Source organism: Peromyscus leucopus, chromosome 8a (assembly GCF_004664715.2).
Source record: "Peromyscus leucopus breed LL Stock chromosome 8a, UCI_PerLeu_2.1, whole genome shotgun sequence".
NCBI lineage: Eukaryota > Metazoa > Chordata > Mammalia > Rodentia > Cricetidae > Peromyscus > Peromyscus leucopus.
The window spans coordinates 25164438-25189744 of NC_051085.1; the positions used below are offsets into that span (position 1 = coordinate 25164438).

General features: G+C 38.2%; 1 protein-coding gene across 1 annotated transcript in view; it reads right to left on the reverse strand.

The window, feature by feature from the left end:
- Window positions 1–15640: 15640 nt before the first annotated feature.
- Window positions 15641–25307, reverse strand: part of Themis (thymocyte selection associated) — a 188492-nt gene continuing 178825 nt past the window's right edge. Inside the window, exon 6 of the mRNA XM_028877336.2 lies at window positions 15641–17472. The gene's annotated coding sequence lies outside the window, so the exon portion shown is untranslated. The remainder of the gene's footprint in view (window positions 17473–25307) is intronic.

A 25307-nucleotide genomic window follows, 5' to 3' on the forward strand; every position in this document is an offset into this window, starting at 1 on the left:
AATCTTTCCAGACATGCAACGGCTGAGGTTTACAAACTAGATAACTATCTCCCTCTAGTGGCCATTTCTGTGACTACCTCCTGTCTGGATTTTCATCCTTAAAAAGTTACACGCCAAAGGGACTGGCAGTTTGAATCAAGCAAAACAAAATTTCTAAAAAGCCCAACCAACAAACAAAAGCTTCAGAAAACTAAAACTAAGCATTTGTTTTAATGTATATTAAATACAAATAGACAGCACACAAATTTATTTGCAACTGTCTGTGATGAATAGTTTTAATATTTGGAGAAAAAAAAAAAGGCCCTGAGAAGGCCTGTAATTTTGCTATATACCGAGGACAGGAATTGATTTTTACCAACTTTCACCTTAGAAGTCAAGTGGATATTTAGCACCCCAGTTATGGACAACTCTCACTGCTTTAACTGGTAGGATGAGTATGAATTTTGGATCTTTTTTTTTTTTTTTTCCACTGTTTGAATTGAGCTAAGACCACAACAGGTTTCAGTCTTCCATCCGGTAATGAATTGATTCAATTGATGTTGTGAGGATTAATCTCGATCATCAGTTTTGCGGTGCGGAGAAAAGATTAGGAAAGTGCACCATGTCCGGGTGTGTCCTTGAGGGTGTTCTGGACGGAAGAACTGGCGTGTGGGGAGGACCGTGCCACAAGCTGTGGCCCATATGGAAGAGGGGGGACGGAAAAACACCCCGGTCCCTCCTCTCCCCGCTCCTCCTCCTTGGCCCCCTCTCCCCCTGATCTTGGCTGCCATCTTGTGAATTGCTCTTTCCTTCTCTGCAGCTCCCTCCACACCACGATGATCTGAAATTGAGAGCAAGCTAAATCCTTCCTCTCTGATTTGCTCAGGTTCTTATAACAGACAAAAGGACTAACCTATTAAGAAAGAGTAGTGGCTAAAAATTATTTGGTGGCAAAAAAAAAGTATAGCCAGGGTTTTCATATTTTTCACGGCACATCTGGAAATCAGGAAGCAAAAGTTGAAAATATTAAGAATCTGTCACAAAATAAATGATTCTATTACTAACACAATTGCAGTACTCTCGATTGTATCTTATTAATAAGTCTCATTGACATTACTAACTGATAATAATTGTAATTTTGGAATTACAATCCAAGAGGAAATGACAGGAATAGAGTAACAACCATTCCGCATATTTTGAAGGCTGAGCATGGGGGAAGGTATGTGGGGTCCTTCATGGCTTCTTTTGACCACACAGAACTCGGTAAGCACAGGTCTCTGTCCCCGATTCAACAGACAAAGAACTAAAGGAGCCTCATTCTTATGATGCACAAATGTAGATCTAAATTCAGACTAATATGATGAAAATCACATCGTTCACACAATGTATCAACTCATAGACACCCAACTTATAGCTGGACGAAAGGTATTGTCAGTATTTCTTTTAACACTGCCATGGTTCGCATGCCCTGGAAATGATAGGTCCAGCATCACATATTGTTGTGAAAGATGCTCCAAAGGTCAAAGTTCCTCCCATCACTGAGCAAAGCCTTTGACTTCACATACTCAGTTATTGTGTCAGGCATTCATGGGACTAGAGAATGAAATATACTGAGCCCTGCCTTTATGAACCTTCATGAACTTATTGGGACAGATAGACACACATGCTTAAAAGGTAACTTAACTCTGCTAAACCTGAAAAAGGCAAATATGCAATGTTTGGAGCTGATATTAGTGCAACAAAACTCCCACTAATAGCATATCTTGAGGCTGGAGAGATGCTTCCGTAGTTAAGAACATTTGCTGCTCTCACAGAAGACCCAGGTTGAGCTCCCAGCACCCACACAGTGGCTCACAACCATCTGAAACTCCAGTTCCAAGGGTTCTGGAACTCTCCTTTATGTTTACTGTTTGCCTGCCCAGATATACTGGCAGGCAAACAGTTATAATTTGTCTTTGGAATTATCTATTTATATTTTCCATATGGATAACTGTTTCTTCCGTCAGTAGGTCATCTAATTGCATGCATCAAAAGTGGGTGTCAGACATCCCGAAGCTACAGTTACAGATGATTGTGAGCTGCCATGTGGGTGCCTGAATCTCAACTTTAAATTTAAATTAGAGATAGAAAAGTAAAGTAATTTAATTTATACATTATTTAGAGGTGTATTTGTAAAAAAAAAAATAATTACATTGTGTATCTACAGCATGTCATGGAAGACACAAGGTCATGATATAAAGAGAGTGAGTGCCAGGAAGTCAGTGAAAATACAGTATCTAAGTAGATGTTCAAAATTATGAAGAGATGTAGTTATGTAATACTACAGTAGTAGAGAAGAAGAGACTGTAGCTGTCTACTAAGTCAAGCAAGACTCTAAGGGGAAATGTTTGAACTCTGCAGCCGGCTACTGCAATAGATTTGAGATGAAAGACCACAGTGGCTAGGAAGCACAATACATACAAAAACAAGAAAGAAATGAGAAGTAGATGGATTGGAGCTCTTTTTACTAGGGCAAGAGTACAACGAGGGTAACAACTCCTTGTGGTGAAAAGATCATCTATCATCGCCCAAGTGGAGAGCCTGGTGTCAGAGACAAAGCTCTCTAGACAGGGGTGTACTTACTAGTCCAGACTGACATGTCTCATTTCCTGATAGCATTCCCAAGCACTTGGTAATTGCATCTGTTTTCTGTTTTAGTAAAACTTGCTGTTAATACAGGAGTGATATGTTCATCAGTAACCTTTAAAAATACAGCACGCCTATCATTAAAAAAAGTTAAAGTACATGCCTCCATAATCTAGTCTCTCCAAAACAATAGTGATCTATTTGAAGTTTGATCACATGTTAATTGTGTATATTAATGGGTTTCAGGGCTGTCATATGCTTACAGCAGTGAGAGATGTCACAGATCAAATTCAACTTGCCTTTCTCACCCCTCCACACAGTACTTCTTTTTGATTTGTTTTTCTCTTGTGCCACCACCACCCAGCTCCCACAGTCCTTCTTAATGTCTGCTACTCTCGATTCCACTTTCATGCTGACTAGGAAGGGACACTTTTTGCACATGTACTTTATGTTTTGAAAATAAAGCTTGAATAACTGTACACAGTTTTCATGTATACATACTGTCTACAACTGTCTCTGAATCCATTTCATATTTGTGTGACTGGTAGATCATGGTGGATACATGAATTGTTCATAATTCTGTATACTTAAAAGAGTGCTCATCTGGGTTCCCTTTCCTTGGCCTAATTTCTGATTTTAGTTTGGAGTATATCATTCAAGTAATCTGGTGAGAGAAAAGACAACTGACTTTTAATTGATTTTGTCAAATAATATTCTAAATTTTTGTTATTTTATGTATTCACCAAATGTTTCTCTACACCTCACTCAATACAGGATTATTTCAATCTAGGCCTTTGTGTGGCTGGAGAAAAGACTCAAGGGTTAAGAGTTCTTGCAGAGGACCTGAATTTGGTTCCTAGCGCCCACATCTGGTGGCTCATAACCACCTGTAACTCCAGCTCCACAGTCTCTGAAACTCTCTTCTGGCCTCTGAGGGCACTTTGCACTCACATGTGCACAAATCTACACACAGACACACACATACGTAATTCAAAAAATAACATAAATCTATGCCTTTGCAATAGATAAAAGGTGGTATTTGAATGTTCATATAATATGCTTCTAGCTTATGAGTTTACATAATTTGCCAATTTTTTCCTTTGCTATTTATTCATTTAGACGAAAAGTCTCACTGTGTAACCTTGCTTGGCCTGGAGCTTGCTATCTACATAGTAGAGTGGCCTCAGACTCACAGAAATACTCCTGCCTCTGCTTCCTGGGTGCTGGAATGAAAGGTGTACACCACCACACTCAGTTTACTTTACTATTTATATTAATCGTTTTGTTTTTCAAACTCAGAAGCAGAGAGGAGAAAGGTAAATGGCACACAGCAGGCAGGATGGAGAGATTTTGATCTGTGGATTTAACATTTCCACAACACAGTGAACATCTCTGGAGATCAGGCCAATCTACAGCATAGGAGGCTGAGTTGAAGATAATGCACCGACCATCTGAAAATTGCCAGCAGCAAGTGGGTCTAAAATGTTCTTACCTTAGAAAAACAGATCCTTACATGATGTGAAGACTTGTTAGTTAGCCGGATCTTGGATACATATATCCTTAAATGTATAACTTTTATATTTCAACTATAAATAAATTTGGGAGGAATAAAAAAGTGAGAAATAATTCTGATTTGAGAAACTCCCGAGACTTCTCAGAAATTCTAATTTTTTAATGCTGAAATCCCCAGTCTTACTATCTTTGAGAAATTTGTGAACAAATTTTAGCAATTTTTATTTATTCTTCACTTTAGCAGTCATTGACTTCTAAATTAACTTAAAATCTACTTTTGCTTTAAATTTCCATGGCTTAGCGTTCTGGAATTAGGTTTCCATTGGACCCATACACCCTTCTGTTCCAGGACACTGTCACCCTGTCTAAGGTTCCCTTTACAGGAAAATTGTTGTGGGGATGGGTTACATCATTATTTTGAGTACACCTGGCTCTGTGCATCACTGACTTGAACCTATCTCGATTCAAAACTGTTTTCAATTATGTCTCTACTGAACACGTGTAGTCTTTTCTATTGCCATTATTCACTAAACAAGAAAGCATAATAAATACTAAATGTTCACATAGCATTAATATTGTATTTAGTTTTATAAATAATAGATTATTTGAAGTATAACCCAGAGCACAGAGAGTTCTTCTGTAAAAAAATAATACCATTTTATTTAAAGGACTTGCACATCATGGATATTGACATTCTCATGGGTCCTAAAGGCAACCTTCTATAGATACCAAAGGAAGATTGTACATCTGTTATACATATGACAAAAACTGAATAAGTTATTCAAGTATATGCCACAATAATACATGTGAACAAGAGAAATATGATTAACATATGTGGTCTATTTTCTACTTTTTATAAAAGAAACTTGTTTTTCATGGACTGTTCTAAAGTAAATATATTTTTAAGTTTTATAATTTAAATGTGAGATTCATGTGGGTGCACTTTGCACAATACTTTTAAACTATAAACCAGAACTCTCCATGTTTGAGGGAGGGAGATATAGAAGAGCTCCTCTGATACTATATTATTCTATAATCAAGTAGGTGGATGCTTGGGGCCTCTTCCTACTAACTTACTATGAATCTTTAACATAGAAAAACAACTCTACTTGTACCTTTTCATGCATTAGAAAAACTCACACCAAGTTTGGTGCTTTCTCAAAATGCACAAAGGCAATTTAAAAAAGGCTCAAAGTTACCTCTAACTTGTGTATAAATATCATGTACATTAAGTACCATGAGTACTTAGATTATACTGACTGAAGAGTATAGTTTTTGCTGTTCAATACTAAAGGAGATAAGATTTTTGACATACAGTGTGGAAAGCATTTATTTTCAACAAAAGTATTTCAGGCATTTTAAGGAACATGCTGAAGAAAATGTACTCCTTATCTTTCATTAGCATGTGGGATAAATACAAGAAAATATTTATGGGATCATCCTAGTGGAAAAATACATCTCAGCCAGAGGAGAGCAACAGACTATGCCAGAGAATGTTAGAATGTGATCAAATAAATTGTATACAAAGGACTCTAATTTGTATCTTGCATGTTTGTGGAACATTGGCCCCTCTGTTAATCAGTTCAAATAATAATGCGATTCTTGTGTCATTGTTTTTCTCCATTATGACATAATCACATGCACAAAACATCATGCGTATGTAATAAATAAGAAACATAACACTGTTAATTCACTGTTAGTCCCATAGGTTTCCTAACCAACCTCTCTTTGCCCTTTACATCAGGTGAATTCTAGTCTGAGATTTGTGTCCCCCATGTTTTTGCTTTATCACATACATGCAGTGATGTGCACTATTCTAAAGGTTAAAGTTGAATGAATTAAAATCTGTTTCCATAGAACCATAACAAGGACTAGTAAGTGACATTGCCAGCCCACGAGGAAGCGCTAGGGTGCCCTCTCACAGTACCAGAACAAGCAAAGAGCATACCCCTGTTTTCACCTTGAAGCGGTGTTATCTGCTCCCCAAATTCACCTGCATCTAGTCACCTATCATGTATTATTGTTCTGTCCACTGCTACCATTGACACCTATAGGTTTGAAATATACACATGTTGCTGCATATCTCGGTGGTTTACCCTTCACTGCTGCATTCTAACCATTGAGTGATGTCACTACACTTTCCTTGTCTCTGAGGCATGGGCTATTTGCAGTTTGGAGATGTTTTAAATAACATGTCTAAAAACATATTCCTTCATAGTTCTCAAGGGCACTGCTTTAAAAAAAATTGAATTTCTGGAGTAAAAATTGGGGCCATAATACAGGTCTATATTTAGCTTCAGTATATCTATACCCACAGTAATAGATCTATATTTAAACTCCTCTCAGGAACACTTGATCGATCTGGTTGCTCCATATTTTCTTCCAAACTTATCCTTATCTTTTCCTTTTTCTTAAAATTTAAGCTCTCTGCTGGTCTCGCAATGCTATATTTCACTGTGGTTTTAATCTGCAGTTCCTTAGACTGCCTTTGACTCTGAATACATTGTTACTGCCATCTAGGGGTGCAGAATGGGTTTGTTTTCTCCACCAGCTAAAAACTTAGAAAGTAAGAAAGAGGTGTTTCCCTAAATCCTAGGATGTCCCAGCAGAACCACCATACTCCCCCATACCAGGGAAGAAATTGGAGACACTCTTGGTGGTCTCTGTCATTAATGAAAACCATAATAAACAGACTCAAATGGAAGCTCAGTTTGAGTTTAAGAGAAAAATCCTGTCTATATTGACATGTCAATTTACGGTATCATTATGCTAATCTTGTTCAGGCATGTTGTTGAGAGTCGCGGCTGAAGCTTCCTGTTCATATAGAGGACACTACCTCACTGCAGACTTCCTGGTCTTCTGGCCATGACAATCTTTCTTCTCGCTCTTTTGTGACTTTCTGTGGGCGCCAAGTCCTTTTCACAGCTCACAGGTACGTGGCCCAACTGGGGAGGAAAGAGAATGAAGAAAACGGTCTGGGCTCCCTGATAGAGAAACCACAGCACCCAGGAAGCTCAGGTTGTTCATTATACGGAGTTGAACAGAGAGCTAGGGTTATCACATATCGCTGAACAAGGAGGTGGGGTTATCACATACAAATAAGCAGGCAGGCAGAGGTTATGGTATACAGCTGGATCGATGGAACAGGTTTAGCTAATATCCATCAAACAGTTGTGTAGGAGAGCAGTCTTCAGGCAGTAAGCATCCAAGAGGTGGAGAAAGCTATGGTGGATATTCTTTGCACACACTATTAACATACACACATGGACCAGAGGAAGGTGTTAACATTTTCTTCTAAGCCACATCGGGGGAGAATGCATTTCCATTCTTTCATGGCTCTGGGGCTCTGAGTTCTTTGATGTGGTCGTCTCCATGTCAACAAGCACACAAATATTTACTTGGGATTTCATTCACTCAGTGCTCCCTCTGCTCCCCACTGTTGTTTTTAAAATATAAGCGGCGCTGTTACCTGGTAAAAAGGTCATGAGACACGACAAAACCCAGTATCAGAGCTTTATTAGGAGGAAGTAGGAGGGACAGAAGAAATTGTAGCCAGGCCTGGGAGAGACACACATGCAGGAGAGAGAGAGAGAGTGGAGAGAGTGGCGGGGGGTGGGGTGGGGGTGGCGTGGTGGGAGGGGTTGGAGAACAGAGAGAAGAAAGGGGAAGAGTCTGTGTCCAGATTTTTAAGGATTCCCCTGCACATGCACAGGTGGGCTCACAGAGCTACGCCACACATGCACTGATTGTGTGACCGGGCTGCTGTGTATTTGCGCGATCACACAGCGGACTGATGACGTGAGACGTAAGACCCCTTACTTAGCTACTGAACTGCGGGTGTGCGGCCACACAGCTGGAGGAGTGGCAGAATCCTAACACCCACATCTGAGCCTGAGGTGTAGGGTTTGCACAAATTCCACATGGCTCCACCTTTACATGAAGATCTAGAGGTGGTCAACATTCTCCTGGATGAACTCCCATACAGATTGTTCAATCCCAAGTGGTTAGCCATAGACACATTAACATATAAGCAAAGGTAAATGGACTCAGGAAGTTTATATTGTGTGTGTGTGTGTGTGTGTGTGTGTGTGTGTGTGTACTTGTGTAGTATGTATGTATGAATGAATATATATATGTATCGTGTATGTATATGTGTATATACATACACATTTAAAGAATGGAGGAGTCAGGGAGGTTGAGGAGATGGGAATGATGTCAGTGCAACACTAATATAGAATGTTGTCAAGGAATTTATATTAGTAGAGAGCTATTAATCTTTGTACATGGGCTCTATTAATTATTCCTAAATAATCTTTTATAAAATAAAAAAAGGAAAAGAAAGAATAAAACCCCAGGGCAGGCAAACTGCCAATCTGGAGGAGAATGGAGAAAATACACCAGCATGGAGGCCAACTACAACAGGAAAGGAATTTTTAGAGAAAGGACAAAGAAGCACAAAGTATTGAAGAATTCACTGCTTACTTAGGTTCTGGACAGAATCGGAGAGAAAAGGACAGAAGAGAGGGAAGTAGGAAGGTTCCATGGATTCAGAAAGATGGAATCTCCCAGTGGCTTAAAGGGACTGCAATGGTGAGTGGGAATTCTGGGAAGGAAAAGCACATTATCTGACGGTGAACCCACTTTTCTAGGTCCCTTAGCCAGGTCCTTGACCTGCCCTACTGTATGTATTAACTCCTAAGAGATGAGACAAGAGCATACCTCCACCTTGAGGTAGATTCCATTTTTACTATTACATTCTCATATGTTCATTATCATTGTTTGGATAGAATCATTGGTGAAGTGGCTGCATAAGCCATTTGTCCTTTCTTAAAATTAGCTTGTCTGTAATTAACAATCTACCAGAATTAATTTACAATGTATGAGTTTTTCTCATATATTCTGGATAAAATTCTTTGCTTAAACTCTATATTACAAATGACTTCTCCTATTCAGTGAATCTTATTTCAATATTCTGTTCCTTTTCAATTCTCAAATCATTGCTAGATTTATTTTCTTTTTTAGAGTACATGTGCTAGATATTTTTGTACTAAGAAGATTTAACTGATTGTAAACTGTGTTTTTTGCTTGTTAGCAAAGATCTTTTATTCCCATTTTTCAAGATTATTTAATGGAAGTCACAGTTATCACTTGAGATTTCCCCAGCACACAGACCCCTAGACGTTGTATATTTTGTTTGTGTTCTGACAAATAAAGCTTACCTGGAGATCAAAGAAGCAGAGCAGTCACCCACTAAAGACTTCTTACCTCTGTGAAATCTCAGACTGAATAGGGGATCCTGTCTCTACCAATCCTCTGACTGAATGGGCATCCTGTTTCTACAAATCCTCAGACCGAATGGGCCGAGATCCTGTCTCCATCTCCTTTATATTCCTGTCTCCACCTCCCTAGTGCTGGGATTAAGGGCATGAGCCTTCCATGTGCTAGGATCAAAGGCATGGTCCTCCCAAGTGCTGTGATTAAAGGTGTAAGCCACCACCAACTGGCTGTTTCTCTTTCAGACTGGTTCAATCTCATGTAACCCAGGGTGGCCTTGACCTCCTGATCTTCCTGCTTCCTCCTCCCAAATCCTGGGATTAAAGATGTGGGCCACCACTGCCTGCCCTCTATGGTTAAACAAAATATCACACAGCACCTAGCTTTTGTTCTGAATTAAGGAAAACATCTTGTGTGCCCAGCTGATACCCTAGTTTTATCTTTGTGTCTGTCTTCTCCAATCTTACTGACATGGTGTGGGGATGACCTTTTCACATTTCCTGACATATGGTTGTGTTTCTAAACGTTCCCAGGCATCATTCTTTTGAAAACTGCTTTGCCTCCACTTCTATTATCTCTCCACTTTCTCCCACAGATTCGAACTAAATACATTACAGGCTTTCATACAGTCTCCTTAATGTCTTCCCATGTTTCTTCTGTATTTCTCAAAGTTCTATCTTTCTTTATTACATGTTTGACAACTACATAAGTCTTCTACATCATAAATTTTAGCTTGCTGTGCCTAACCTGGGTTGGTTTGTTTTCAATTATTATATTTATAAGTTAAAATACTTTCATTTTTCCCCCACACTGTTACTGTAGGATAAGCTAAGGTGAATCCCTTGAAACTCTGTTCATTTATCTCTGACCAAGATAAGAAATGTAAAATAATACCATAATCTATGTGCATTGGCATAAATCCATGCTTCTTTAGAGACTTAAAGAATATAGGGTATGGAGTCTCTATAATATACTATTATAGTTCCATCCCCACAATAGAGAGGTCTCTGGCAATGAACTAGGTCATATAGCAATCCTAATTATGGCCACTATATCTTTATTAGACCAGCGTTCCAAATCTTTATTATTTACTATGTAAACTTTGATCAAGTGAATACATAAATTTTAGTACCTAAAGAAGGATGAAAACAATTCTGCCAGTTTTACCACCAGGAAAACACTGACTTTTCTGCTTTTTGTCATGACAGAGTCCAAACAGCCACAACCATCCAGAAATATCATGGTAGTCCACTATTTGGAAAATATACTATTTAACATGATTTTAAAAGTGGATTCCGAGCCGGGCGGTGGTGGCGCACGCCTTTAATCCCAGCACTCGGGAGGCAGAGCCAGGCGGATCTCTGTGAGTTCGAGGCCAGCCTGGGCTACCAAGTGAGTTCCAGGAAAGGCGCAAAGCTACATAGAGAAACCCTGTCTCGAAAAACCAAAAAAAAAAAAAAAAAAAAAAAAAAAAAAGTGGATTCCGTGATAAGATATATGCAATTTGGGTACTGGTTGATACAATCAATCTACAGTGGTCCAAAGTGCTGCTTATCAGGATTTTAAGGTTCCTATGATGTGGGAATGCCAGGGAACCTCCTCTGTCTTAGGGTTTTATTGCCATGCAGAGACATCATGACCATGGTAACGCTTATAAAGGAAAACATTTAATTGGGGCTGGCTTATAGTTCAGAGGTTTAGTCCATTATTGAAATAGAAGCATGGTAGGATTCAGACAGACATGGAGCTGAAAAGGTAGTTGAGAATTCTACGGCTGGATCATGGGCGGCAGGAAGAGAAAGCGACACTGGGCCTGGTTTAAACATTTGAAACCTCAAAGCCCACCCCCAGGGACACATTTCCTCAAAGGCCACATCTCCTAATCCCTGTCAGGTAGCACCACTGTGAGCCTATAGGGTCCATTTTCACTCAAACCTCCACATCCTCTAAGGGAAAACAATTAGGTATTGGACCGTTAGTTAGTTCATCCTGGGATGCGACATAAGCTACCTTGGACTGGGTAATTTTCAGATCGGGTATGTGGTTAGCAGAATTCCATTTCTAGTATGTGACTAAAGCTCTCTGTGGCAAATAGAGAGAGTACATGGAATCTTCAGTAAGTCCTAATAGACAAATCCCTTTAGAGTCCCTGGAACACAGTCATGATATTTCATGACAGAACTGTGCGTTATTTGAAAGCAGCTGTCACCATGCTACTGAGCTATGAGAGACACCGAGTATAGGACAACAGTGCATTGAGTTATGTATGACTGAAGAAGACTTCACGGTTGTTGTCATACACACCAATTCATAAAGATCAGGTAAGCCTAACTGCAGTCTACCATAAGATACAAGTGGTGCATGGGGTACATGTGAGCTTAAAAGTGAATGGGCCAAAATGATGCAAGTGAGCCGTATGAATGAGTGATCCAGACCTTTACCATGTATCCATACTCCCACTCAGCTCATGAGGAAATTCTCTAAAAGCAACTAATAAAATGAATTACACTGTTATATGGATCAGTAAACATGATAGATTAATAGAGGCCCTAAGTGGATTATTGATACCCTAATTTCCCATTGGAGGTGAACCTGAAAGGCAATGGTAAGGAGAAATTCTCCCAGTGGGCAAAGCTCCAGGCATTAACCAGTATACTCTTGTCAAGTCTGGCCACAGAGAAAAATTATCTACAGTAAGAATGTGAATAAATTCAGGTAAGTTTATTTATCTCTTTCTGTTTCAGAGTTCTTTATAGGTAAAACATGGTTTGAAATAAAATCTATATTATAGGTTTTTAATACATGTAAACTACTTAAAGCTTTCTCCAATAGGAATTAACTCATTAAGTTTATCTGTTATACTTTCAGAATATATATGTATATATACATACACATGTATACATACAATATATACATATAAATGCATATAATAAAATTCAAATACATACACACACACGTGCACTAACACACACATGTATTAGTTCAAATAACTGTAGCCATAAGTTTTCTCAGGTCTCACCTGGCCCAGTGGTCCCATGTTCCTCCAGTTCTGCCCGGCCCCATGTCCCTCAGCCACTTATAAAATAATCATTTAGCAGCTTAATATGAATTATCAGCTGTATGGCCTATGGCAGGCCTCTTGCTAGCTAGCTATTATAGTTTAACTCAACCTATAACTATTAATCTGTGTATCACCACATGTTCTGTAGCTTTACCTGCATCCCGTTACAGGTTGCTCCTAGGATGGCAGTCTGGAGCTTCTCTCACTCCGCCTTTCTCTTTCCTGTCTCTCTCCTTGGATCTCCTGCCTGCCTCTAAGCTGCCTTGCCATAGACCACAGCAGCTTATTTATTAACCAATGGGAACAGCATATATTTATAGCATATAGGAAGACTTCCCCCAGCAAATAACATGTGAAATATTAATTCAATTTGGGGAAAATATGTAAGATCACACTTGGGCACTGATCTCATTTTTTAATTTTCATCAATTCCTTTAGTAAAAATATATTGAGAACCAAATACTCTTCTAAATATCTACCTAGTGGTTCACAAACAAAGCAGAAATTCCCATCCTCTTGAAGTTTAACATTTGTGTTGCAAGGAGATGTAAAATAAACTGGATGTATAAAATAGGTAACAGGTAGATCCAATTATTGAAAAACTAAAATAAGGAAGAAAATGGGAAGGGCCAGGATGAGTTGGGGGTAAAATCTCAAACAAGTGATAGGGGAAGGCTGCAGAGAGAATGTAATAGGTGGATAGAAACTTAAGGGAATGAGGTAGTGACCTTCATGGAGAGCTGAGTAGAGGACTTTCAAAACAGGGAGAACAACCACAAAGGCTTTGTGGTGGTTTGAAAGAAAATGGCCCCCAAAGGGAGTGGCAATATTAGGAGGTATGGCCTTGTTGAAGTGGGTGTGGTCTAGTTGGAAGAACTCTGTCACTCACTGTGGAGGTGGATCTTGAGGTCTCCTATACGCTCAAGATACCGCTCAGTGTGACAGATCACTTTCTGTTGCCTCTGCAAGATGTAGGACTCCCAGCTACCTCTCCAGCATCATGTCTGCGTGCACACTGCCATTTACCACCATAATGATAATGGACTGAACCTCTGAAACTATAAGCAAGCCACCACAATTAAATGCTTTCCTTTATAAGAGTTGCCGTGATCATGGTGTCTCTTCACAGCAATAGAAACCGTTAACTAAGACAGGCCTCAAGCCAGGGCTGGTCTTGGCATAGCTGATAGACCATGGGAAGACCAGAGGGATACTCACAGGCAGGTGAGAAAAGCGTCAGAGAAGCTTAAGGGACTAGACCATGAGCGACAGTGTAAATAATTGTAGACGTTTTGACTTTTATTCTGAGGGAAGTGGGAAGCGTGTGTGACACATGGTATGATATGCCTGTTCCGAATACTGCAGTGGAACAGCTTGATCTGTATCAAGAACAAGAATGGGGAGGATATTGCAGGGTTATCAAAATAGACCAAAGGAGTCGGTTGACATTTGAATAATGATAGCAGAAGTGGAAGCAGAAAGTGGTAAAAATCCTACAAATATTTTGATGGTAAAATTTTTAAAAATATATTTAAGCTCCTGGATTCCAATTTTAGTATCCTAAATTATCAAGGTCCATTTATAGTCTAGTTCCAGGTCTTTTCTTCCCACAAATCCATACGTTCTCTCCAATTTAGCAGCCACTTCACTACACTGTGATGTAACAACCCAAAAGACACATTAAATGTTGACTTTGAGCTTAAAACAGTTTTTATGTTAAAGTCCTGTTATGAGAATCTAGCCAGTCTGTTTCAAAGAAATTTCTTTTTTTCACCTTCGTAGTTCCTTTTTGTCTTAGGTATTTTTCTGTTACTATGATAAAAAACCAAGAGAACTTCCTTAAAAAAAATCAGTGTAAGGAAGGATGGGTTTATTTGGGCACAGGTTCCAGGTGTAGTTCCTGAAGTCAGGGAAGTTATGGGGTGCAGCATTGGAGCAGTGAGGATCTTGGTCCCACTGCACCTGCAGTCAGGAAGCAGCAGAAGCTGCTTGGGTAGGGGTGCTTGGGTAGCTGCCTCCTTATTTGCATCCAAGCTCAGGTAATGTTGCTGCTTCCCTTTAAGGTGGTCATTCTTTTTTTTTTTTTAAACAAACATTTAATTGGTTTTATTTTATTTATTTATTTTTTTTAGATTTATTTATTATGTATACAGTGTTCTGCCTACATGTGTCCTTACAGGCCAGAAGACAGCATCAGAATTCATTATGGGTGGTTGTGAGCCACCATGTGGTTGCTGGGAATTGAACTCAGGACCTCTGGAAGAGCAGTCAGTGCTCTTAGCCACTAAGCCATCTCTCCAGCCCAAGGTGGTCATTCTTATGTCCATCAACCTAATCAACACAATCCCTCACAGACTTGCTCAGAGGCTAACCTGGTCTAAATAACCCCTCACAGGTGTTATCAGTGGCTTGTCTCCCAGGTGACTCTAGACCATGTCAAGTTGACAAGTCAACACTAACCTTCACAGGTGCCATCTGTTCTGTCTAGTTTTATGTCAACTTGAGACAAATCAGAGTCATTTGAAAGTAGGGAACCTCAATTAAGAGAAAATGCTCCCGTAGGATCCATTTGTAAGGCTTTTTCTTAATTTACTGATTGATAGGGGTGGAGGGTAGCCCATTATGAGTGGTGCCTCTCCAGGGCTGGTGGTCCTGGGTTCTCTAAGAAAGCAGGGTGAGCAAGCCATGGGGAGCAAGCCAGTAAGCAGCACCCCTCCATGGCCTCTGTATCAGTTCCTACCCTGGCTGAGTTCCTACCCTCATTGCTTTTGATGATAAACTGTTATACGGAACTGTGAGTAAAATAAACCCTTTCCTCTTCGAATTGCTTTTAGTCATGGTGTTTTATCAGAGCAATAGTAGTCCTAACTGAGACACCATCCCTCAAACTACCTCAATGATTCAATATTAGGGAAGGCAGCTTTTTAACTAGTAGAATTGGTAACTAGTAGCCCTGACACCTGTTTTTGCATCATGGCTATGCTGTGAAATTTGGTCATCATGACTGGGCCCAACATTGCAAACCCAGAGTGGGTGGGAATGTAGGGGAAACTCTTTCTTCCCGACTTCTTTAAAACAGGCAACCTCCTCAGTGGGGGAAAAACTGGTTTCAGTTCTAGTTAAAGAATATTTTTGCTTAATTGTTGGAGAAAGTAAGTTGTTTCACAGTTAGCCAGAGCCAGAAACACATACAGGTAAAAAAACAGAAATTTTATTTCCAACTTTTCAAGGTCATGGACAGGTCATAATGTTTATTACATTTTTGATATCAGGACAACTAGAAGCAGAGTATGTAGAGGGACTTACATTAAGTTAGAAATGTTAGATATGATTTCTACTGGAAAGCCCTCGATGGTTCACAACCAAAGAAGATAATTCATTTTCTTATTTTAGTCAAAGACATGGACTTACAAAAAAGTACAAATTCAATTGTGCTCATATACCAAACAAAATATTCAGTGCTCAATGTTACCTGAAAAATGACAAATTTTATTGGTCCCACATCACTCATAGTATAGCTTTCCCAGACTGTGTGGTTGGGTTGTGATTCTCTATGATCTTCAAATACTAAAATGCAGAGACATAAACTTTAAAATTTTCTGGCTCAAACAGGTATAAACTGGAAAAAAACAGATAAAAGTTAAACAATCTCCTAAAATTTTAGAAATTACAGACAACACACGATATTATAACATTATTATTATTATGAAATCATTAAGCAGTCTTCAAAGCATTGAAACCAGCATTTGTTATTACCTTAAAGAGAAAAAAGATGAGATAAGAAATCAAAATATAAACATTGTATGAAAGATCTCTAGCTGCAATTATTTATATAATGAAAATTACCTCATGATTTATTATCTTTAGAGACTCTTAAGTACTAAATCATCAAGTAAGTTCTCCCAACTTATAAATTAATTATGAGACCAGAATCAAGTTCTGCAAAAAGTCTGACCTATGAACAAAACCTAAGACTTCTCACTATTCTCTATGTAACCTAACTAGAAAAATTCTCAATCTCTTTGTGTTGTTAGAGACAAAGTAATATCATTCCTGTATGTTTAATACATAATAAGAAAACTTATAAAATGTGTTTGCCCTGAATTCTTACAGACATATAACTATAAGTACTATTCTATTATCTAGTCATTAAGAATCATTTTGGCTTCTGTCAACTATATTTATACTGCTTATTACAATTATATTGCCTTTTTCTTCCCTTCAAATATTATGGTTAACTAAATGGTTTGCTACAATCTTAATAAGCATCCATTTAAAGCATTGTCAAGAATATAGTTCATAAAATACAAGGTGGATTATTAGAACCTGGGTGATACTTCATTCAGGGACTCTTCCTTTTAGAAGTAAAAGGAGGAGGTCAGAAAAGGTTCTGTGATTCATGACGGTTTGGCTGCTGAGATCTGACAGTTATTTACAGTGTATTTATAAAACAAATTGAAAATGTGAGGTCAAACTCATTTCGCAGTTCCCAGGGAACCAGAGAAGAAACTTGGGCACTGTAAGTCACTCTCAGATGTAATTAATTTTCCTTTAATCTTAGCAGAAATGATGATAACACTAGAAAAATGGGAAGAAAACTGCTAGAAAAAAAGGTGAAAATTCAGTGAGAGTTTAGACTTGTAAAATAGGATTTTACTTAATAATTGAAGTGTAAAATTATTTCCAATTGCTAATTACTGATAGCAAAAGTAAGAGACATAAAAATATTCACATTAAATAAATATGTCTTAAACAACAAGGAGACAGCATGTGTGGGTTTTAGGAAGCAGAAAATTTAAATTCCATATCATGGGTCTCCCTTTGAGCTTTATGTGTTAAAACTTTTAAGGCTGTTTTTGTCTTTGCAGTGGCCAGTCCAGATTCTTCTAGAGTCCATTGGGGAATTGTTGTTTTTCAGCTAGAAGGCTAGGTTTCCTTTTCCATTGCAACATTTATGTTCACTGTCCCAGTGGCTTCCATCATGTCTTGTTACTTTTGATGTTTTTCAGTTTTGAAGAGTTCTATAAGTGAAGAAAAAAGTAAGAGGAATCCATCAGGAGGCAGGCTGTTTGCAAATACTATTTATAGGATCCCTGCATACATATTTCTTTTGAGAAATAATGGGTGGGGACAGGGCAAAGCAAGAAGTAAAATAAATAGAAAACATGTAAATTATTCAAGAACTAAGTACATGTTTATGATACAGAATACGACATTGCAGATTTGTAATGTGCTTGCAGTTGAAAAACATGGTTTTGCATACAATTTTGTTCAGCATCATAACACATCTATTTTAGGACAACATGAAGTGGGAAACTAAGGTCATAGTAAAGTTATGGCCTGGCCAACTAGACACAGCTAGAAAGGGATTGAAGCTATCTGTGATCTAAACACACGATTCTAGATGCAGTCTTCTTTGACTGTGGTACTCACCCTACAGGACAGAACACAAGCAGAGTGTCATTCAAAGGGTAAAGGGGCACCTGCAGACCTTAAACAAATACTACCACTCTCAAGCAACAGCCAAACTACCTAATGCTCCAGTTCACATGTAAACAAGCCCAGGTTGGCACAACATCCTACCAAACTCCAAAGAAAAGCAGAGAGAGAGAGAGAGAGAGAGAGAGAGAGAGAGAGAGAGAGAGAGAGAGAGAGAGAGAGAGAGCTGTCTGATCTCAAAGAAGACATGTCATTCCTTCCCACTAATGCCCTGTTAAGTGTGAGAGGACGACTAGCCAAAATAACTAACTAACTAGCTAAATAAATAAATAAAACAAACCAACAACCAACTAACCAACCAACCAACCAACCAAACAAACAAACAAAAACAGACAAAACCAAAAAACAGCAAGTAGAGAGTGCTACACTAAAATGGTCGAGTTACTCAAATCCCAAATTTCTCCGGCTTGCTTGTGCCCAGATTGTAGGTACCAGAGATCCTTAAATTAATTGCTAGATCTGGACAGAACCGTAAGTAGACTTTTGCTCCTGAGTGGTCATTATCCTGTGGTGTCTCCCTCCTCACTTCCTTTTTCTTCCTATTTCCTCCTTTTGTTCCTTCCCTTCTCTCTCTCTCTCATACCCTCCTCCTTTTTCTCCTCCTCCCACTCCTTCCCTTCTTCCCATTCTTAGAATCCCTTTCTGTCATTTCCTAGTTTCATGGGATTATTTCTTTATCTGTAAAGATAAGAGGGAGTGAGATATAATAATACATTTGTACAGGATTCTTACAAAAATTAAATGATCTACTATCAAGAGCCTAAAACTCTCATTGGTTGTTACCAATGTTTATAATGTGAGTGGAACAAAAAGACAAAACCTACAGTTTCCTGACTTCTAAGGAGTTCTCAGTTGGATTGGGAGAGAAGGAGGATTTCAAATCAGAAAGTTATACAATTTCTCTACACATCATGTTACTTCCCATAATAGTTCAAAAGTGTTTCCTTTGGTTAATATCTCCATTCAGTGCTGGCATGGACTGGTGGATGCAATAGTAAGTGTCCTGATGCCGAATGTGCCAAGGTCCCATATTCTCTTGGGTTTTATTCCCTCTTCCTTATCAACTGTAGCCCCCATGAGCAGCCTTTAGACTCTTTGATTTTTCTCATATCATGAATAGCAACATACCACCCACTGCAGAATATGCATTAAAGTTTTTAGCCTGTATGCCTAGATTTAATGTCCACTCCCATCACTTACTACCTTTCAGGTATTATCTACAAAAAGGGTTAGCAACAATATTTCTCCCTCCTAGTGTTTCTTTTCATGGTGGCTGAGAAAAAGTAAAATTAAATAATTATACTAAGGATGGAGACTGAAGAGTTAAGCCTGAGCTCTGAGAATACAACTATGGGCTACATGTCTTGACAAAACTTTATATTCTATTTCCTTATCAGTGAATAATATTTGATGATAATTACTGAGACATAGAGTTGAGAACTATCAAATGAAATAATGTGTCTCAAGAGCTTTATAAAATATAAAATGCAATAGAAATATTACCTGCTATTACAGTCCTATAGTCACATAAAATGATTACAAGTCTGCAGTGGGAGAATTCAGTCTGTCATCTTGACAGGGATTTATCTTACTCTCCCCTGTCAATAAACTGATTTAAGGTAGTACATCGTAAAGCAGAAAAGTAGGGGGTGAGGCTATTAGAATAATTATATTATCTCAAACTGAAATAATGACTGTAAGCCAGATTCATTTCAAAGGGACTTTCTAGGTCACTTCAGACAGCCTGATCTCATTCATTCTTGCCCCAGCTCACCACTCTGGTGACAACCCTAGTGGACAGAGATGAGTTCACATTGAACAGAAGTCTGTTCCTATCACACTCTCACTTTCCAGAAATCTGAAAGTGTACAGGAACCACTTTGTTTTCTGAAAATTACTTAGGTTTTAGAATGCAAATTGACATTGAAAACATTTACTTTGAGGCATTTATCACCCATTCTTTTAGAAATAAAAATTCTTTTTAATGCAGAGGGGATTGTTTTTACATTGAATTGAAGATCCACTGAGCCAATTGTTTAGCTGATGAAATGAATTGAGGAATTTGGACTCATACAAAGGAAGTTCCTTGGAGGGTAAAACAAATCATTCATCATTTGAACAGACATTTTTCTTTCTAAAAGACATAAACTAAGCAAATGACCTTCACTAGAAGGAATACACATCTCCAAAACTAACCTGCCATTCCAGCTAAAAAAAATAAAGATATAGCCAGAAAGTCAGACAAGCAACTCTTTGAACAAGAAGATTAAAATGAAAAATCTCCACATTTTTCATATTTTACAGAAATCAGGCTCAAATATATCTAAAACTGATTCACATTCTTTTATAAAACTGAAATTTCCTAAAGCATTCATTTAAATCAAGACTATCTACACCCCACTTTCCTTGAGAACCGAGAGACAATGTCCTAACACTAAGTCTAAAGCTGAGCAGCCAAATTGTCAGTGAGCATCTTTTAGGGAGGAGTCTCACCACGGCTTCAGTCTCTCTGAGTCTTCTATGGAATCCCTCCTGAACATTTTCAACTGGATTTTCATCCATATTTTCAATTATGTGCCAATTTTTTTGCTCTCCTTTCTTTGGCCCATTTTGAAATTTAACTATGGGCTGAAAAACCAAGTACCAAATGGCATGTGAACAGCTGCTGCATCTCTCTCATTTGTGGTGATTAATTCATCATCCATTATTTTTCAGAGATAAGGCTTATGTTTATGCTCTTGGAGGCTGTTTTTACCTAGAGGAAATGTTTGAGAGGTGCCACACATTGTTTATGAAATACAGAACAACCATCTGTAGGTCATTTCTTTATTCAAGGAATGTTTATCAAGAGTTCATCACACACCCAGTAGTTTCTTAGTGTCTAAAATTAGAACAAAGTGGAATTGTATGTAAAAATCCCTGTAATCATGGTACCCATCTGTGGTGCAGGTGGCTAATAATCAAAATTTAAAAGGAAAGCATATGCTATTTTATCTGAAAGAAAGAAGCAGTGACAGCTAAGAGGTTATCATTTCAGGCAAGGTGGTTATAGAAGAGACCACCAAAATAGCTCAAGGCTGGTCTACAGGAGGTAACAGGGAGGGGCATGGTAATCTCTGGACAAAGAATATGACTGGAATTCCTCTTGAGTCTTTGAGAAACAGGAATTCAATGGAGCTTGAACACAGAGAGGCGTAAAATGGGACATCACTGTAGGACATTCTGGACAGGGTTTCTGGGATTGGCTTAGGGTTCAGTACCTTGGACTTGCCTATTGGATTGAGAATAAACATCATGGAAAAATGGTAGAAGAAGATGAGTTAGTTAGCCTATTCAAGAATCACGGTAGTCTGTGTAGACCACCAATTGATATGCCTGCAACTACAGCCCTCAGTAGACACAGACTAGAGGATTATGAGTTCAAGACCAGCCTGGGCAATCTAGTAAGACACTATTTCAGAAGGAAAAAAGTCCTGGAACAATGATTGATAATGGCAGATATTTGGACTAACATGATAACAGCAGTTATCAAGAGAAGTAGTGATATTCTGGAGACTAAAGATAAGACCAATAGAATTTGCTGATACAGTAGGTATGATAAATGAATGAGAATAAGGAAAATACTTTTTTCAGTTTTTCTTCTGTGTCTCTGTTTTAAATGTGGTTCCAAAACATCTCCTACACAACAATCACCAGAAAAATGTGTTTTAGTGGATTATTGATGTAACCAAGAACCAAGAATTCTTTTTCTACTGCACAGATAAGTTATGGAATATTAGTTGAAGATGTTTTACATTTGTTTATGCTGTGGAACACTTATTTAATGATGCAAATATGAGTTGCATTCTTTTACTTTACATTTGTTTAACTCTGTGAAGTTGTGTCACTTTGCTTGTATAAAACACCTGATTGGTCTAATAAAGAGCTGAATGGCCAATAGCTAGGTAGGAGAGGGATAGGCAGGGCTGGCAGGCAGAGAGAAAAAACTAGGAGGAAAAATCTAGGAAGAGAAGACAGAGGAGCAAGAACAGGAGAAGGAGAAGTAAAGGGGTCACCAGGGACCAGCCACACAGCTACACAGCAAGCCACAGAGTAAGAAGTAAAAAATATAGAATAGACATAAGATAAAAGATAAAAGCACAGAGGCAAAAGGTAAATTGGATAATTTAAGTTAAAAAAAAAACTGGCTAGAAACAAGCCAAGCTAAGACCAGACATTCACAAGAAAGAATAAGTCTTTGTGTGATTATTTGGGAGCTTAGTGGTGGGGCCCCCAAAGAGTAAAGAGTTAAAAAAAATAACCAACAATATTTTGGTGTACCATTGTGAGGTTCAAACTTCCATAGGTCCTAAGAAAGCTAAATGAATAAAAGAAAGAAAGAAAGAAAGAAAGAAAGAAGAAAGAAAGAAAGAAAGAAAGAAAGAAAGAAAGAAAGAAAGAAAGAAAGAAAGGAAGGAAGGAAGGAAGGAAGGAAGGAAGGAAGGAAGGAAGAAAGAAAGAAAACCAGACACAGCTCCATTAGAAGTTTCTGCTTTACTGCAAGCCCTTGAGCAGCTCATACATTAAGTAGAAAAAAAAGTCAAAAACACCTTCTGTAGCACAAACATCAGCATTCTAGAGCACTAGGGGGTTAACTGCAGTTCCTGGTCAAATGTACCTCCAACAAGGCTGAAAGCTTTAGACTCAGCTTTCACAATCGCAGAAAGGGGGCAGAGTCAGCTGATAGAGCTGTGTGGAGGACTCAGCTGTAGCTTAGCAGTTTAAAATTTGCTCACATGGTCAAAAAAAGGCTAAAAGATATGCAGTAAAAGAGGTCCAGATGGAAAAAAAACTCTAAATAGGTTCCAGTGTGTTTTATAATGTACATAGGCTTAAGAAAGAAAGAAAAATGTTATAGACAGTCATCATAAGAAATAAATAGTTTAAAAATAATAAGGCAAAATCTTTAAAGAGAGAAGAAAAGTAATATTAAAAAAAGCCACATAATGGTGGAAAATACACAGGGAGTTCGAATCCTCTATAGTATTGTGTTGATTTTGAATTTTTTTGATTGCTGCTAAAAGACCTGGAGTTAAAAGAGGGACTGATGAAATAAACCAACCTAGATATTTTAAGAATGCCTTAACTTTAAAATTGAACTCTAAAAATGCATTGCTTTGGAGAAGAGGTTTTGCTTTTGTTCCTACAGGAGACAAGAGGCTGTGGATTCTTTCAGGGTTAATATGGATCAGGTTTGATTAGGGAAGACCTACTGAATCTTGACAGGTGAGCTATATAAACAATAGTTGTAGCTGGCTTTCCCAGGACCTGGCTATTATCTCAATTTTCTTAGTGAGCCCTAAAGTTGCCTTTGCCCACAGACAACAGGAAGCAGTCTGGAGAACACGACACCCAAATTCCCAAGAGATGGAGTTGATGGTCTTTGGTTATTTGGTGGGTTATGGATATTTGTTGTCCTTTAGGGGAATATAGGAATGTAGAATAAAAAGACAACTATTAGTCTCAGATGTTTTGCATTAGCATGGATTTTGGTATATTGATACAAATGTAAAGTTATTTTTGTCACACAGTATACGTATTTTTACTCTTTTTGGGGGTATTGTGTTTATGAAACACACTTAAAATGCAATGTATAATCAAGAAATGAGGTTAGTAGTTAATCTGTAGCAGTCAAACTTATAGTCACATTAGGTATGTTTTCAAGGTTAAACAAGGTATATTTTAGATAGATAGATGGTTTTCAAACACCTCAAAGACCTACAGAATATGGCATTTAAGATGTTTAATAACCTAACACGTTTCATGACAGTGATGCACATCTGCTCCTGGCAGCACCAATTTCTCTCATTAAAGGATGACGGGCATTGAATAAACTACAAATGGAGTTTACTTTCATTGTAACAAAGCCAGCCATTTGGGCAAGAAACTGCTCTTGCCTGGACTGCTTGACACTTTGCTATACAGACTGCACAAGCAGGACACAAGAAAAAGACTGTTGAACTTTGCCAAGACAAGGCAGAACAGTTCTTTCATATTCTTGTACCACAGAAGAGTCTGCCTGATATTTTGCAGGACACAGAGGAATGTGACTTATGAACTTTGTCAGTACAAGGTGGGACAGTCCTTCAAATTTCCTGTTTCATAGAAGAGTCTGCCAGATACTCTAGGCTTATAGGCTGAATATGAATACCCCAGTGTTGCAGAGGAACTTTGGGTGAATGTTCAGGCAGCCAGATGTCCCTATTGTTAGGTAGTATTACATCCTCCTGGGTCTTTGACGGAGTTAAAGACTAAATAGTTGGAATTAATTTTTCCTTAGCTATGATAGAAAGTAAACTATGTATAAAACTTTGGATTCACCAAGATAGGATAGATAATGGAGTATTTTCTATGAATTTGCTAAATATAAATGGATTGAATATTGTAAATGTAATTCTTAATTGGTAACTGTTTTTGTTGTATATAGTTTTACTATGTTAAAGTTAAAACCTTTCATTTTTATTTACACAAAAAGGGGGAAATGTTGTGGAATATTAGTTGAAGATGTGTTACATTCATTTATGCTGTGGAATGTCTGTTTAATGATGCAAATATGCGTTGCATTCTTTTATATTGCACTGTATAACTCTGTGAAGCTGTGTTACTTTGCCTGTATAAAATACCCAATGGTCTAATAAAGAGCTGAACAGCCAATAGCTAGGCAGGAAAAAGATAGGTGGGGCATCCAGGCTGAGAGAATAAGTAGAAGGAGAAAAAGAGAAGAGGGAGGAGAAACAGGAGAATGAGAGGAGGACATCTAGGGCCAGCCACCCAGCCACACGGAGTAAGAAGTAAAGAAAGGTATAAAGGATAGAAAAGGCTGAAAGCACAGAGGCAGAAGGTAGATGGGATAAGTTAGGTAAAGAAAAGCTGGCTAAAAACAAGTCAGCCTAAGGCCAGGCATTCATATACGAAAGGATAAATCTTTGTGTGATTATTTGCGAGCTGGGTGGCAGGCTCCCAATGAGTGAAGACTAAAAAGAGTTAAAAAAAATCAACTACACAGATTAGGTAGTCTTTTCTCTATAATGTCAGATAGTAAATATCTATCACAGCTACTTAGCTTTGCCCATATAGCACCAAAGCTGCCATAGACCACATATAAAAGTACCAATGTGGCTATGTTTTAATACAGTTTTACTTATAGGCATTGAAATTTAAATTTCATTTTATTTTTCCCATGCCAGAAAATTCTATCTTGGCTTTCATTTTTAAGGTCTTAGAAGTGAGAACAAACATTCGTTAATTCCTGGGCTACATAGAAGCAGGCACTAGGATAGATCTCACCCACAGGCCATAGTCTGCCAGTTCTGCTTTC